The sequence below is a fragment of the Molossus molossus genome, unplaced genomic scaffold (assembly GCF_014108415.1).
Source record: "Molossus molossus isolate mMolMol1 unplaced genomic scaffold, mMolMol1.p scaffold_m16_p_12, whole genome shotgun sequence".
Taxonomy (NCBI): Eukaryota; Metazoa; Chordata; class Mammalia; order Chiroptera; family Molossidae; genus Molossus; species Molossus molossus.
In genome coordinates this window covers 21,955,974-21,973,514 of record NW_023425347.1, presented here as the reverse complement: position 1 = coordinate 21,973,514, position 17,541 = coordinate 21,955,974, and the positions used below count along the sequence as shown (strand labels likewise).

Here is a 17,541-nt window from a genome sequence, read left to right as displayed (position 1 = left end):
CAGAGGACTCTGTTAAAGGACCATTGTTTAAGTGCATTTTATTCAAATGTCATAGAATATTTAGAAAATATAGTATTAGCGGAAATAGTTTTTTAACTGCAGGGTGATCGTGATTGACGTTACACCTTAAGGAATGAAAGAGTTGAAAAATAGCCCGGCAGGTGTGGCTCAGTGGACTGAGCATCATCCTATGGACTGAGAGGTCCCAGTTCGATTCCCAGTCAGGGCATGTGCCCAGGTTGTGGGCTCAATCCCCAGTGGAGGGCATGCAGGAGATAGCCAATCAATGTATCTCTTTCACACTGATGTTTCTATCTTTCTCTCCCTCCCTCTCTCTCTAAAACACACAGACACACACACAATTAAAAAAAAAACAAGAATTGAAAAATAAAGTGACCCCACTACATTTCACTGAAAATTTTAATTTAACTACACAGGAATCCACATTTGTGAAACATTCTTATTTTATTTTTCTTTATTTTAGAGTGAGAAAGAGAGAGAGAAAAAGAGAGAAACACCGATCAGTTGCCTCCTGTACAGCCCCCAGCTGGAGATCAAACAGCAACCTGGATATGTGCCCTGCCTGGGAATTGAACCTGCCACCTTTTGGTGTACAAGATGATGTTCCAACCAACTGAGCCACTCAGGCCAGGGCTGTGAAACTTTCTTGACAGAAATAAGAAAAAGGTTTAGGACAAAAAGATGAAATTACTTCTTTGAGTCAGATTTTATTTCTTATTAGGAAAACAGGAAGCTAAAGGATTTAATGAAATTATTAAAAGTTTACATAGCACAGAATTGTAGCAACGTAATTAGGACTGCTCATGACTAACTGATAGCTGAGATTATTGACTTATTCTCACATTTATATGTGTGTATATAAAGCAATTCATTTAACCTCTATTTTATTTAGTTGTTTTTAAATATGTTTTTATTGATTTTTTTAGAGAGAGAGAGATAGAAACATTTATGTGAGAGAGGTACATCGATCGACTGCCTCCTGTGCGTTCCCTACTGGGGATGGAGCCCCCAATGCAGGCACGTGCCCTGACCAGGAATTGAAATGGGACCTCTCAGACCATGAGGTGATGCTCAATCCACTGAGCCACCCTGGCAGGGCTAACCTCTATTTTAAAGATTGATTTGTTTTTATTATAAAAGAATACACGGTCATTGATGAAAAGAAATAAGAAAACAATATGATTCATAATTCTGGCATTTGAAGACACTGGAAGCATTTTGACTTGTTTCTTTTTGTTTTATTTTATGTACATATAGTTGTACCTATTTATGATATAATCATCTATATGCAGACACAATTTTGTTTTCTCCTTTGTGTTTCCTTCACACCTTTTTCCCTTTAAACATTAAAATGCATTTAATAAGACATTTTTATTTTTCTCCTGATAAGGTAACACGTTTCTTATTTTTTAAAAACTATGAAAGGTATACGAAAACATTAAACTCACTATTGGTTCTATGACAATGGAGATAACCTCATTTTGGTGTAGAGCCCTTTCATCTGTAGTCCATGTATGTCCATGCATTCATTTATTTAGATACATTTTTGGAGGTGCTATTATGTTCCAAGTCCTGCTCTTTGCCCTAAGAATATAGCAGTGAATGAAACAAAAATTTATGCCATCATAAAAGTTACATTCTAAGCTAGGGAAACAGAAAATAAATTATTAAAATGTACAGTTTGGCTCAGCCAGTGTGCTCGGTGGTTGAGTGTCCACCCATGCACCAAGAGGTCACCGGTTTGATTCCTGGTCAGGGTACATGCCCAGGTTGTGGGCCCGATCCCCAGTGAGGGGCAAGCAGAAGGTGGCCAATCGATGTTCTCTTTCATTGATGTTTCTGTCTCCCTCTTCCTCTCACTTTCTCTCTCTCTAAAACCAATAAAAAATTTTTTTTTAATGTACAGTTTGTTAGCTAGTGAGAGGAAAAGAAAGTAGAAAAAGGACAGGGAATAAATAGGTTGGTTTGTGAATTTAAATAGGGTGATCAGGAAAAGATTCACTGAGACTAGCATATTTGAGCCAAGACAGAAAAGAAGTGAAGAAGGAAGAATATTAAATATCTGGCAGAAGATCAAGTGCAAAGGTCCTGAGGTAGCAGGTTGGCCAGTAAATTTTGGGAATAGCAAGCCTGGAGCAGAGAAAACTGAGAGTATACAAGGTGAGATCTAAAAGGTAAGGGGACTGAGATTCCCTTTCTTTTTCTCTGAGTGAGATGGGAAGTCATTGGAGAAGGTTGAGCAAAGAATTGACCTGACCTGGCTTATGTTTTAAATAGTACGTTCTGAAATCTTAGGTTAAGAAAAGTTATAGTGGGGTAGAGAGGATCAGGAGGAGGCTGTTGCAATCATCTCTTTAAGAAATGATGGTGGTATAGACTAGAGAGTCATGGCAGAGTGAAGCCACGAAAGTCGAAGTGCAAGTGGCCAGCGACGACTGTATATAAATAAACAATTCTACCTCACGGAAATTCATTTATCACGGTAGAGTCTGGAAATGATTAACCGCGATCAACGAGGGCCGACTGTATAAAGCATCTGCTTGTTTTTTGAAGGTTCAAACGACAGGATTTGTTGATGAAGAGGATGAGAGAAAGTAGAAAGTGGAAGGTGACTCCACCTTTATAGTTAGAGCATCTGGTGGAAGGGCGTTGCGTTGACTGAGATGAAGAGGACAAAGGGAGGATATGTTGGGGGAGGAGGGACAAAGAATTTGCTTCTAGACACATGACGTTAAAAGGGATACTGAATCTACAACTGAGGGGAGTGGTTCCAGCTGGAGAGAAACCTTTTGTAAGTGTCAGTATTTATGGTATTTAAGACATGTGGTAAGATGAGATCAGGGGAGCAGGTTTCCTCTTGGGCAGAGAGAGAAAAAAGAAATGTACAAGACTGATTAATAACAAAAGATCCGATAGAGTGGTCAAATGGGATTTTATTCAGTCATAGCCTAAAAGAAGGAAAAATCTTGTGACTTTGGATTTTGAATATTTTGATGGACTTTTTAGAACCCTGACCTTACTAGATAATATAACAGTGGTCTCCAAATATAGTATGCAGATCTCTGGACATGCCTTAAATAATACATTGAGGGAAGGAAAGAATTAGGCATCAATCTTATAAGTTAAAATATAACATTTATTATACTATAGGCTTTATATGAATTGACAGTAATACACTTGTATATGTATGTATTTCTAAACAATTTTAAAGGTGAATGATCTAAAATGCTTGGGGAACACAGTACAGTAGTGATAGAATCAGCAGAATGCTGAAAAGGCCTTTTTGCTCTTGAATTGAGCTATGCATCATCTGGGGACATACCACCATCCCCATGTTTAACGTGTGGGTTAAAGGACCACAAAGTGACCGACCTCGTGGCCCCGGCCAGGGTAGGCTCCATCATGTCAGCATGAACATACTTATCCAGCACACTCTCCCCAGAGACCCTGAGTGATCGTGGTGCTCAGAGTCCACTCCTTGTTCACACCCTTATTGATAGCATCCTGCAGTGCCCTGTTGGTCCTCAGCCGCCACAGTGAGAAGAATATCGGTTGCACAGAGAACTCTGAAAAGCTTGAAAATATTGCCCTGCTTCCCTTTGTTGCGTTTTTCTGCAATTATTTCATCTGAGAGAGACCCTCTGGGGTTCCTGCATTTGTCCTCCGAGGAGGGGGCCCAGTCCAGCGAAGTCTGGAGGCTGTTGAAAAACCCTGCATGCAGCACTGTGATCATTTCTCGTCATTTATTTCTGCCGGAGCTATGTACCTTTGATTAAACCTGGCACAGCACTTTAGGAGCCACTGATACACATCAAAGAAGTTAGCTCTCCTAGATCAAAATAGACTGAAGGTTTGGACCTGGACCAGCGCTGTTTGAACACTAAGAACAGTCCACAGCAGGAGGCAATTGCTTTTGGACAAGAATCAGGAAAGAACCAAATGCATTTTCCCTATTTCTTCCTTCATTAGCAGCATGGCAAATGCCTTCATCCCTTCAGAAGAGAAACCTTTAGTGGATTTTTATTCCAAAACCTGTTTGGGAGATAAGATTTGAGATAAAAAAAAATTTAAACAACCTTCTAAATTAATAAAGCTTGCATTAAAAAATAAAGGTAAACATAATTTAAGTTTGATGAGTAGAATAAATACCTTGACTGTTCCCTTTATTTTATGTGCAATTGAAGATAGAGCCCAAATATGCTTGAAGACTGTGTATTTATCTGTATTTATTTATTGATCTGGGGACAATTAAAAAGAACACGTAAATGCATCATAAATAGAATCAAGAGGAAAAAAATTATACATGTATGCGTGCCTTTGAGAACTTTTTTCCAGACATTTTTGAGAGAAGGAAGGAGCTTTATTTTTATATAATCTGTTTCAGAAATGAGAACCTGGTTTATTATAGGCATTCAATAAGTATTTATATAAACTTTTTCAAATGCCTATTTCTAAATCATACTATTATAAATGAATTTATTAAACAGACTATACATCATTTATTTAAAAATAAATTCAGTCACATTGGCAGAAGGACAAGAACAGTGATCGGAATGAAACAACCAATAACCAGTAATTCCATTTTTACTTTTCTAACAATGAGATTTCTAAATGCTGAGAAATTAATGACCCCGTTTGTTTTTCACAATAGATCTGTGATGTCGCCACTATTATTGATCCCTGTCTATAGATGAAGCCATGGAGGCTCTGAGAGCAAATTAATGTGCCTGTGATCAATCAGCTATTTGAGTCAGGGATGAGCAAACTTTTCTAAAAGGGCCAGATAGTAAATATTTTAGGCTTTGTGGGCCTTAGGGCTGTTATTGCAACTACTCAACTGCCCGATAGCAGGAAAGCAGCCATAGACCATGCTTAAATGATGAGTGGGGCCATATTTCAGCTCATCTTATTTATGGACCTGAAATTTGCATTTGACATAATTTTCATGTCATGAAATATTGTTCTTTTGATTTTTTTCCCCCCTCAACCATTTAAAAACATAAACTCCATTCTTAGCTTGCAGTTAAGACCAAAAGGGTGGTGGGCTGGATTAGGTCGACAGGTGGCAGTCCACCACGTCCCTTATAGAAGTGATGGGTCAGGATGCAGACCTGATCTACTCCAGCCCATGTTCTTTCCACTGCACCATGTGGATTTGTTTTATAATTGAGGAGAGACCATGTTCAGAGACTTGAAATCTGGAGAGTTTTACTGCTGTTCCTACTTTAGAAATTAAGTACAAGACTCCAACATATTAAGCTCTGCATCCAAGGAGAGAGAGAGAGTAATCACCAGCAGCAGAGCAATTAGCAAAGAGAGAGCCAGGAGCAAGCCCAGCAAACACTTCATTGTCAGCTAGAGGGTTTGGCTAAAGGTACATTTAATACTCATTAAAAAATGAACATTGCTTTAACGCCGCTTCAGAGGCTGGTAAATTGTAGTTAGCTCTAAGCAATTCAGGAAGCAGTCCCATTGCCTCGAGGCTGACATCTACTCACAAACAAATCCTTTACGAGGCAGGGAGGTTGGCGGAAGCCCCATCTCAGAAAGGTTAGGCGTCCCCTGAAAAAGTCCAGACTGAGTAGAGCCCCTGATGAAAGGCAAGAGGCATGGTCATGAGTGGAAGAGAGAGTCGGCACTGATCCTACACAAATGCTGGCGTGCAGACTTGAGGTAGAGCCCCGCCGAGAAAAAGTTTTGAGAATTGCACCTGCTTATGAAAATAGTAATTACAAACACACTTCTATCAAGGTAGATTTTATCATTGTTATATTTGTTTTTCTCCTCCCATACCACGATGTACAACTACCCCTCTGAAGTGTGAAGCTGAACGCCTTCTCCCTAAACCTCTTCCCCCTGAGTAATTGTTGGGATAGAGTTGTTCATGGGAGCTGAGCAGTTGCTGGTGTGCTGTGGAATGAAACTTCCAGGGCGATTTTAAAATACATATTGCAGGATATAAGAAAATGCATTTTTAAAACCTTATCATTTTGTCTTCTGTGGAAAACAAAGGCAGTGACAAAGAGAATTCAAAATAAAAAGATTTTGTTGCCTGTGGTGCACTTGCAGCCTCACAATCTCATCAGAGCGCCAGGAGCACTAGCAGGTATTCAAGGGTCTCGCATCTGAAATAACAGGAGCGCATTGCCCAAGTGATAGATGACTTCAGAGAAATATACTTGAATAAGGAAATTAGTGAAGGATGGAAGGAAATGAGTGACAAACCACATGCATGTACATATGTGTCTTTTTAAAATTATTATTATAGATTTATGGCGTTTCGGATGTAGGGGGTTGATCATTTATACTCCCCATTTTCCTTTTGTTCTGGTTGATTTCATGACATTATAGAATTAACCTAAAAATGTAAAAATTAACCTAAAATGCTGGGCTTGTCTTTAAATTGCTTTTAGTTTTGTATTTGCCTACAACCTATATTTGAAGAACTTCCCGAGATCTGGGAGTTTGTATATGCACACATGGGGGCTTGTGGGACATGCTTTCATCAGACCGGCATTAATATATCTTGTATCATAATAAATATTCCATTCTATACTACTCTTTGAAGGGAAAAATGCATATTCATAGATGATTGTGAGCAAATAAGGGAGAAGAGAAGGAAGAAAGACAGTACGCAGAAGACAGACAATATTACTCCTGTCACCTAGATGGGTAGAAGATAGATAGACAGGTTCCAGCACATGATTTAACACAGAAACAAATATTTGGAGTGTTATGAACAAGTTTTTTCCATTTTTTTTTTTTTTTGCATGAAACACATAGAAAATGATAATAGTTTAAAAATACTCTATGGTAAATGGGAAGGAGTTTAAGAACATATATTTAGGGTTTGGTTAAAAATATTCTTTCATTTTACTTAGAGTATGAAACTAGCAAAAGAAAGAAAATGAAAAGCATTAGGAAAGATATCAGTTTTTAAAAATAAAACTTTCAATAAAATATGAAAATATTTTAAGAGAAATTTGAAGTAGTGTCTATGAATATATCCTTTTCATACCAGGTTTTGAGCTGAAAGGGCTATCCATAATTCCTAGTCAAGGCACTGCAATGATGGTTTCTTTAAATTTGTGGTATTTATGATCTATAAAATACTGTCATATGAGTAAATAATGTTTTTTTTAAAACCTTTCAGTCATTTACAATAGTTGATTTTAGTAGGATGTAGTAGATTTTTTCCCTTAAATTATTTACTATATTAAAATTTCTTGAAAACTGTGTTTGGATTTCAAACCCAAGTGAACTATTTCTATAGTGATCATTTCAGTAATAATGAAGCTCCAATTTGTAAACATGCATACATTTGTGAGGGCGATAACCCTGCAGTCGGCTTGTAGGCCAATGAAAGGCACATGCAGTAAATGGACATCAGAAAAGATAGTGTAGATGAGGATCCAGGGCGACTTCAGGAATGTAGTTCCCTTCCCCTGGCCCCTCGTTCCCCATTTCCCACCACAGGACTCATTTTATGGCGACTGCCACATACTTCTGCACTAGCTGTATGAACTTGAAGACCGCGCCTCCCGTCGGTAATGGGGAAGCCCGACTCTGCAGCTGGTACAGACGCTCAGGCTGGTGCTGACACTCCTCCGGGGCCACGCTCAGCCACTGCAGTGGGTGCCATGCTGCTCATGGTCTTCTTTCCTGGGGGCTCTTCACTTGGGCCTTTGAACCGCTTTATGGGGTGTCCATGGAGACAGGAAAGCGGTAGTTACATGTGCAGGCTTTTATCTACGTCCCTCAAATTTCCAACCACAAGAACCAGTCGCCAGTCTTGGAATGCCTCCTTTCATCTTCAAAGGAACTGGGACTCGGAGGGGCTGGACGCCACCTGAAAGTTTCTGCAGGAGAAATATGCTACCCAACTCTCCGAGCACCAAGTGACGGTGACGGAGGGCTCTCCGAGAGGCCCTGGGACTGAGAACTCTCCGGTGTAGGAGGGAAGTCAGCTCCTTACGTCTCCAAGTATGATTATGATGGAGAAAGAGGACATTTATCTAGATAGCCTTGAATAGTTTGTGACAAAATTGAAACAGAAAAATATAACACAGAACTGTTCAGCATACAGATCCCAGGATGCAGGCTGACTCCCACACAACTCTATTTCCCCCCATTTTCTCAGGAGCAGCATATGCTCAAATTCCAGAGAACAGGCAAGATTCAATTACTTAGTAGCCATTGAAAGCATATTTAAATGGTTTACTGTTGTCAAATTCAAAGTTTCTCAATGAAAGTATATCAGAATCACCAGAAGAGTGGTTTCAAAATATGTATTTTGCTATAGATAAATTAAGCAAATAAATAAGAAACTCCCCCCCCCCAAGCTACTGTAGTTTGTGACCTCTTAAACTTAGAGACCAATAAAGAAATATTATGTATCCAGAGGTAGTCTTAGATCATGTGTGGTGTGCGTGCATGCGCGCGTGTGTGTATTTGTGCACATATCTGTATATAAATAAAACCTGCTTCTCACCCTACACCTCGGTGCAAAACTGCCTAATTTGCCTTTAGAGCACTTAGTGTCCACGGAGGTCCCATCCTTATCTGCGTGCTGTAGGCAGAGTTAGGAGCGCTGGCCAAGCAGCCATGCTTCATACTCCCAGTTGAGGATTATTACTCTGACCATGCTTTCCAAGGCTATGGTTGGCAAGGGCAAAGCCAATATTTGCCCACAATAATTTAGGGAATTCTGGGGCCTCATTCAGAAACCTTAAAACATTTGAAGCTTCTGGGAGACCAGAGAGGGATTTATAGAGAGGGGCCCAGAGTTCTCAGAGCTGCTTTTCCTTGAAAACATAGATGTCTCAGTATTAGAATAGGTTATTTGGTCTTCACAATACCTCCTATTGGTGGGTAAATTCTGAAAATTTTCATATGTCAAGATGAATACAGTCTGTGAATACTTAATTATTTTGAGTTATTCTTTCCTGTTCTTCTTCCCACCTCCTTTTTCTTTTAACCTAGCCCTTTTCTCTAGAAAAATCAATGATACTAAACATTTACTAATATGGTCTTCAAGCCCATTAGAATCACATCACCTGGAGGCTCTTCAAAATACCTTTGCCTGGGTTGCACGCCCAAAGGTTTTGCTCTAATTGGTCTGGGGTAAGCCTGGGCACCAAGATTTTAAAGCCCCCCCAAGATTCTTATATGCAGCCAAGATTGAGAATCACTGCTTTTTTGGAGAAAATAGCCCTAGGCAGGAAATGAGAGATGTTAAAAAAAAAAAATAAGTGTGTACATTGCAACCACCCAACATTCTATTTCCAAGAGTGAAAGACACCATAGGGGTAAGTGATAACCCAGTCACCTTAATTCAGAATCTGCAGCTTTGTTCACTCTTTCATGTTATTAATTCACAGTCTCCACATTATTAATTTTCTGTGCCATAATGTTGACAAACATAATTGTTAATTACATACCACACGCTCCACCCTCACTGCAATGGTTTCTCTCAGAACGCGCACCTGATATAAAGCTATAGTGCAATGCCCCACTATATTAAATTTCAATTTAATTACCTTTATTACAGCATCACCTCCTTGGAGGGAATGATTAACTCTGAGATGGACTTATAATAGAAGACAAAGGTGCTGGGGGAGGCTTGCCCCAAAGCCCAGTGCTACTCTATAGGCTGCAGTCAGAGGCACATGAGCTGCAATAAAATGATTGAAAAATGAGCTTCCTTCTGTGTCCTCAGATCCTTGTGATGTGATCCCTCTGAGGTCCCTACTGGCACACACAAAACAAATGGCATAAGAAATCGGGCTTTAATGCACCACTCGTGTGTGTGTGTGTGTGTGTGTGTGTGTGTACGTGCACATTAGTTAAAAACAATCATTTCTGTGCTCACTTCGGCAGCACATGTACTGAAATTAGAACAATATAGAGAAGATTAACTTGGCCCCTGTGCGAGGATGACACACACATTCGTGAAGCATCTCATTTAAAAAAAATAAATAATTTCCAAATAATTAGCATAGGCGAGAATAAGAATAAGCCTGTGGACGGTACATGTTAACTACTTAATAATTAGTCTTTTCATAGTTAAACTTTATTTAGTACCCTGTAACTTTAAAAAAATCTTAGGGTGTTTTACTTTTTTTTTTTTTTTTAATCCTCACCTGAGGACATTTTTTGCATTTACCCAGATAGACCAGGAAGGAGAGAGTGGTGAAGAGAGAGAGAGAGGAGAGAAACATCGATGTGAGAGAGACACATCGACTGGTTGCCACCCACATGACCCTATCCAGGGCTGGGGACAAACTGCAACCGAGGTACATGCCCTTAGCAGGAACTGAACCCGGGACTCTGTGGTCTGCAGGCTGATGCTCTAACTGCTGAGCCAAACTGGCCAGGGCAAGGTGTTTTACTTTTAAACATCACTTGATGTGACTTTCCGAAAGACTCCCTGTAACCCTGGTTTTCAAATTGAAGAACTAGACACTTATAAGCTTACCAGAAGTAACTGTATCCCTAAATGAACACGGAGGGGCTTGACTCCCCTACACCTAGGACATCAAGTGACTGAGAAGAAACAAACTAGAAAATTGGCCCAAAGGGTTTTGAGACTCCATATTATTGAAGGAAAACAGGGCAAGAAATTTTATAATCATTAATTAAGCGTTTATACAGCAAATATGTACAGAAAGTACTTGGAGATCAGCAGCTGCCGGAATGGACTGACACCACTCCCTACATCTCTCACTACCAATTTTGCTCTTCTTAAACATGCGAGGAAATGAAGGCACATAGAAGTCAACTTGTCTGAATCTCAAATGCTGGCGTCTCACACAAGTGCAGACCATGCCATGGAAACTTGAATCACACAGTGAATTGGAGACATTAGCATGTAGCTAGGGCTCCAGCTTGAGTCTAAGTAGAACTCACTACAGGATACAAATACGTTGGTTATTGGCGATGAAGGAGGGAGAGGTGGAAATGTAAGATGCCTCCTTGGTGAGAATTCATCTTGAGGGAGAAGGAAGTGAATAATTATTCTAAAATGAGACAGCATTTTGAGTGAATATTATGTGCCTGTTACTCATACAGCCCTCACCGTCCACCCCAGGGAACAGTGGTAATATAGAGTAACACTTGAAACAGGTATGTCACTAAAATTTCTTCAACAGATTGGGGTGATGGATACTTATCTATTTAGGATTCTAACAAAGTAGAGATGAATGGATGAGATGTTTTCCAGGATGTGTGGATATTGGGAGCTGGAGGAGGCTTCGTGGCATCACTGCGATCCTTTCCATGAGTGTTAGTGTATTGGATGGACTAGCACAGTGGGAATGGTCAGTATCAGGCAGTACTCAGAGGGCCATACGGATGGGAGAGAGTGAGTGGGTGCTAGAAGTACTTATTTTTACCATCAGATTGGTGTGAACTAAGTAAAGATAAATGATCAAGTCCAAACAAAATCATCCTTGAATTATAAGTTGGCAGCCTACATAGCCTTAATATTCAATCTTGATAGTCTTTGTTCTTCATTAGAACTTGATACAATGTGCTGCCTGTGGAAGTTTAATAATATTTGTTCATTAAATCAGACCTGTATGAGCCATCAAGTCTCATGATTCCTCCTTTAGGTTTTTCCTTTCTGCATTTGAAGATGCTATGTGGTTTTACAAACTGCATCAGTCAGGAAAACAAAACAACTGGAAGAATTTCAAATGGGAGCAACTTAGAGGAAATTGATTGCTAAATATTGGAAGAGATAAAGGAGTGAAATGGAAGGGTTGGATTAAAAATTGCAAGATCACCCTTTCACCCTGTTAGCAGGAAGAGTAAACAGAAAAATACTGCCCAAGAACCCATGATCTCATTACTAATTGTACCTGTCGGTACACCAGTAGCTGCTGGTGGGGTCACAGCCATGCCACTACCTCGCAAGACCACAGGAATAACCTGATTCTTCTGCTACTGCTGCCGGAAGTGCTACCTGAAGCCAAAGGGAAGAAAATGTACTCGCATTCCCACTACAACTTCCTGCGAGGGCCTCCTGCTAGAAAAATATTTAAAAATGATAGAAGCCACTTGGCAAGGGAGCCTGTTAAATAAAGTTTGCAGACTTCCAACTTGCTTAAAAGAGAGGAACACAGATGCATGGGAACAGACCTAATTTGATAGAAATTATACAGTAATTGTCTGCCACATAGTATAACAAGAAAACCATTCATTTCTTCTTTTTGATTTGTGATTGATAGATTTAGCTTTAAATACTTGCTTCTGTCTACTAAAATTTTGGTTGCAAAACATTCATAAAAACAATCAGTAATATGCACAATCATTGTTATCTCCTATACAATCAGTATATATATTGTACATTTTATGAGACTCTTATTAGGCACACAGACTACCTGTGAACACTTAGAATAAGGAAGACAACACAATGAAGGAATTCTAATGCCTGACATGGGGCCAAGGACAGCGTCTGAGGATGAGATTTGATGGAAATAGCTTATGAAAATTTACTCCCATTAGAGAATGGCATTTTAATGCCAGCTCAATAACTTCCAGGAAATAAATGGAGACATTTTAAAAATCAAAGTAATTTAATTATGTAAGTGGAGCCTTATAAAAATTGATAATGGCACAGTATACCAGCCCCCCAAAACGACAAGATGAACCCCATCAGGAGAAAGTAATGAATCAGAATAAGTCTGGAAATGAGCTAAGAAGTAATTAATATCTCTGAATCTGTCTTGTGAAGCTATTACTTAATGTATGGTATTCTGAATAGAATGAAAAATATTTGGTAGCAAAAGCAAGATAATAACTAGATGATGGTGATCTCTAGGACTTTTCTGATACACATACTAAATCTTTCCTTTTCATTGGAGACAGAAGTGTTATATTTCAATTTTGGAGAGAGTAATCCTCTATATAAGGAAAATAACTCTTAAAGTATGCTAGCCGTCAGGTAGAATCCAAATGGCAAATAACAGATCTTCCCAAAAGCTGGACCTACAGACAATTCATGTTCTATAAAGAAAGTATCAAATGCAAATTACTGTATCGTTTTTATTTCTCTGTGATGGACTTCAGCATACATTACTGGACATTGCAAAACAAAAGCCACAGAATTGGTTTTGAAGTTCTCATCCTCCTTTATGTCTAATAACTGTCTGTTGTTCTTACACCAAGGATTCGGACTTTCCTTGTGAAGAAGCGATCACTTTACCCGAACCCCAGAAATGGCTCTGGTTCAAAAGAGACAACGAGGTAAACCCCTGAGCAGGCAGGAGAGGCAGCCTCCAGGTACACTCCTCTGGCAGGTGTTTAAGGGCAGGAGGAGGGGAGACACCCCCCAGCAGCACTGCCCTGAAGTCAACCTGCTAAAGGTCAGGACTTTGGACAATCACTAGCATTCAGGTGGTACCTTGCAAAAAAGAACCACAAGCTGCACAGAAGAAAGGAACTGTAAGAATAGGATATTAGAAATCTGGGCCTTGTGTAGGCACAAGTTACCTGTTTGTAATTCCAGGACAGCCTCTAGCCAAGGAATGGCTTCAAGTTTGGTGTCTTCTCATCTTCCATTTCCACGCCCAGTGGCCGCTTTCCTCCCCAACCCGGCAGCTATCCTCATTTCCTCCTATGAGAAGATCTGTGCCTGTTTGTCACAACATTTGCTCTGTTGAAACACGGGGGTGCAGATTCTATATTTCGTGAAAGAGAGATGTGTTTGTATGAATGGAGTAGTCTTACACCGATGACCTCTGAAACTGGAATGTCCCACTGTCAAAGTGAGCTCATTTAGATTGGTGAGGCTTCTTTTTCTGTCCCATCAGTACATAGTGCCATATTTGACGATTTTTGTTGTTAGAGATTAGATCAAACATAATGTGTAACAGTAGACGAGTTTTAGATTCTTACTCTGTGAAATGTGGAAGCTACAGATGTCTTTAGGTTTCTTCCACCGTCAAACCTATTTGTTACACCATATACTGGAGAGTCAGCAAAGATTATCTGCTGAAGGAACTGAGAGATCACTGATGAATGATCTGGCAAGAAAACTAAGCTATTGGTCAAATTTAATAGGTAGGAAACAGATTAGATGAGGACAAGACCAGGTTTCAAAAAGGGAAAAGACCGAGAAACCCAGAGTAAAACTGCATATACAATATTTAACATGTTTTCATATTTCTTGAAATGCAAACACCATCTTGCCTGCTCCCTCTGGAGCAGAGTAGCAAACACCACTTGCCTCCACCTCATATTCCATGGGATCAAGACGCTGTATTCACAGTGTGTAAACCAAGTTAGGTATTTTCTGATTGGAAGAAAAGAGAATGAGTTATCCCATGACCAACAATGACCAAAAAAATCCTGATAGTTTCCAATACCAAAGTGGCTCCAGAGAAAGCTACTAAAGCCACTTATCGCTTGAAGGTATAATATTTTTTTTATTCTATAAGCTGTATCGAAATCTGAATGTATTATGAATCGTGATAAAATGGCCTTTCCCCTTGGCCTTTAGAAGGTGCGTGCACTCAGAAGGATGATGCATTACAGGGACACACCAGGTGTCTGCAAGAGAAGGATGGCCCACTTTGATCTCCCAACAAACGGTGTGTGACTCAGTGTCCCACAGAGTGGATGCAGGGCACAGGAGGGCCTTTTCACTAAAGCACCCAGAGAGAAAAACATGAGGTTCTTACGAAGTGGTTTGTTTTAGCCCTGAATGGAAGAAGAAAGGGCAAGAGGGAAAGGACGCACCATTTCTCGGCGTAAAGATCCAGCCAGGCCTGGTGTGATTTTAATCATCCTCAAGCGTGTTTGAGAAGACTGACCGCAGAGCCGAAGACTGTCTCAATGCAGCAGGTAAGAAATGCTAAGGCAAAAAGTAGCTGGTCTGTAAACAACCCACAAAGCCAATTGCTAGTTGATACTTCCTGAACTAAAATTCTTTGAGTTACAATGGGAACAGCTTCTCAGTAAATGAAGAGCGCAAGTCCTCTCTTTGGTTCCAATGCGACTTTGTCATGACTTGTAATGAGCCGAACACTGTAATGCATGTTAAAAAAAAAATTGACTATTACTGTGTGTGCAAGAAATACAATGCACACGCACCAAGACCTTAACAAAACAGCACCTGCACAAACTCAGATTGCAGCTCTGTGCTCGGCTTATCTTTGCTTTTCACTCACCGGGATCATTTCTGTTTCAATAGGAAAGGAAAGCCGCACATGCAGGCGTAATTCATACGTTAAGCAGGAGCTACTGCTTTTGTATGAATCAGCGCTCTGTAAACAAAACAAAAATCTGAAAAATTTTTAAGTCCAAATATCCTCTGTCAGATAAGTATAACAAGCTTCCATGATGACAATGGTACCAGCAGTAGACTAAAGGTAACACAGGTTTGTGAAACTGGGATTGGAATTTAGGGGAGGGACTCTGTAATTATGGCCTATTTAAAGAACTTTTAATTGGCTATGCTCTTAAAAAGGATAATTCAAACTTTGCTTAGAGCCATTCTTAAAAATAACTTCATCAACAGAATTATATAAATAAAGATACAGACAGGTGAAAGGACACAAATAATTATTACATTTACTCATCCTTTAAAAAATGCCAATAATGTCCGGCCAGTATGACTCAGTGGTTGAGGGTCAACCCATGCACCAAGAGGTCGCCGGTTTGATTCCCAGTCAGGGCACATGCCCAGGTTGTGGGCCCGATCCCCAGTGGGGGCATGCTGGAGGTGGCCAGTCAATGCTCTCTTTCATCCATGTTTCTATCTCTCTCCCTCTTTCTTCCTCTCTCTCTAAAATCAATAAAGAAAAAAATTAATAAAAATAAAAATGCCAATAATTAGCAAAGATCTCAAAATTAAATTCGTTATCCATCTGTGGGAGGCAAGTAACAGACTTGCTGACTAATTGAGAAGAGAACCCAAGTGAATAATAAAAATCACCACAATGAACAAATATTGTATATGTATCATTATCTTCACTACAAGGGTGATGTCTTGCACTAAAATATTTTATGGTTATTTTCTTATTTAGTTCTTTCAACAGCCCTATTAGGCAGGTACTTGTTATGCTTTGCATTTGGCAGAGGAGAAAGCTGAGGTTTTGGATTTATGACTCATGTTCATGTCAAACCCAGCCAGTGGCCAAGCTGGGCAGTTGGCTCTGGATTTGAGCCTTAGCACCTCACTGCTTCCCCACGTCCAGTCAGTTACAATTGCTATAAAAGAAGAGGAAAAAAGCAGTAACATTGAGAATACTGTTACTTGGGCAAATGTACATTTTAAAATTATGGAAAGTGAGAGAGCTTACTATAATAAGAAAAGTGACTAGTGAGCATCCATAAGAGGAACCAATGCAGACTAGCAAAGGTTGTGAAACTTGCTACAATCATAGGACCTTACAGAGAAGAGACTTTGGAGAGTATCCATCCTATCCTAACCTATCCAACACAGGAATTCTGTCCAGTGCATTCCTGGCTATAGGCCATCTAGTATCTGCTTAAATACTTCCAGTGACAGGGAATCCTTATATGGGGTCAAAATTCAAGGTTGTTGTCACTTCAGGTAATTACTTTTACAACCAGTCATACAAAATTCTGCATCACTCGATCATTCAAAGGGACTACTGTTTCACTGTAAAACATGGGAGCTGAAGTGTAACTCAAAGGGCAGAGTAACTGTTTTCCTAAGTGGTGTGTCAAGGTTTGGACCTGTTTCTATCAGCTGTGTCAAGGACAGTAAAATCCAACGGCAAGCCCGGATTATAGTACATAACCCTAAATAAAATTGACCAGTAAATCAAGGGCATTGCCATCACAAAATCATTGCACTTTGTTGCACAGCTTAATCAGGGTTGTGCTGGTAAAGATATGCCTAATGCTCGGTGGCACCACGATTCAGAACCCGGCAAGGCAGCAGGGTGCATGAGTGGATCTGTAAAATGCACATTTACCACTCAAAACCCTCTGGATGAGGAGCGTGGAGGGTGTGAGGGATGATTCCAGTGCAGGGTAGGACACAGGACAGCCTGAGGAGTGGCTGTCCACACTGCCAGGTGTGCTTGGAGGGTCGGGCTTTGATGCCCGTAGCCAGGCATGGCGCCCACTTCACATGCCCACTCTGCACATCCAGACAAACAGACTTAACTTCAGGGAAAATATTTGTTCTCCAAGCAAACAGAGTAGGAATACACTTTAATCTGCTCTGTCGATACACAGTGCTGCCTCTTAGCCAGACGCTGGCTCCTGAGCAGTTCACTGCGCTCTGGAAACCAAATGTCAGACGGGACCGGAGGATGTAACTCCTTCATTTCTAGAGAAAAGTGTGAGGCTTTTTTCATATCAGTGGCCACCGTTAGATTGCACTGTGAGTACAAGCTACAACAAAAGAACTCACAAGGTTGGCTCGTTAGGCCGTCACGGAGGGGTGTGGACAGCAGGCTTCCCACCCCAGTCTCCCGGAGGAGCTCCCGCTGGCCTCCAGAAGGGGCGAATTTCGGTGGTTTCACTGTGAATTAAAAAACG

At 40.2% G+C, this 17,541-nt stretch overlaps 1 non-coding gene across 1 annotated transcript; it reads left to right on the top strand.

Moving 5' to 3' along the window:
• Positions 1-9,884: 9,884 nt before the first annotated feature.
• On the top strand, positions 9,885-9,991 carry LOC118627332. The gene has a single exon (XR_004959092.1). It is a non-coding gene; the product is annotated as a U6 spliceosomal RNA (small nuclear RNA).
• Positions 9,992-17,541: the final 7,550 nt, after the last annotated feature.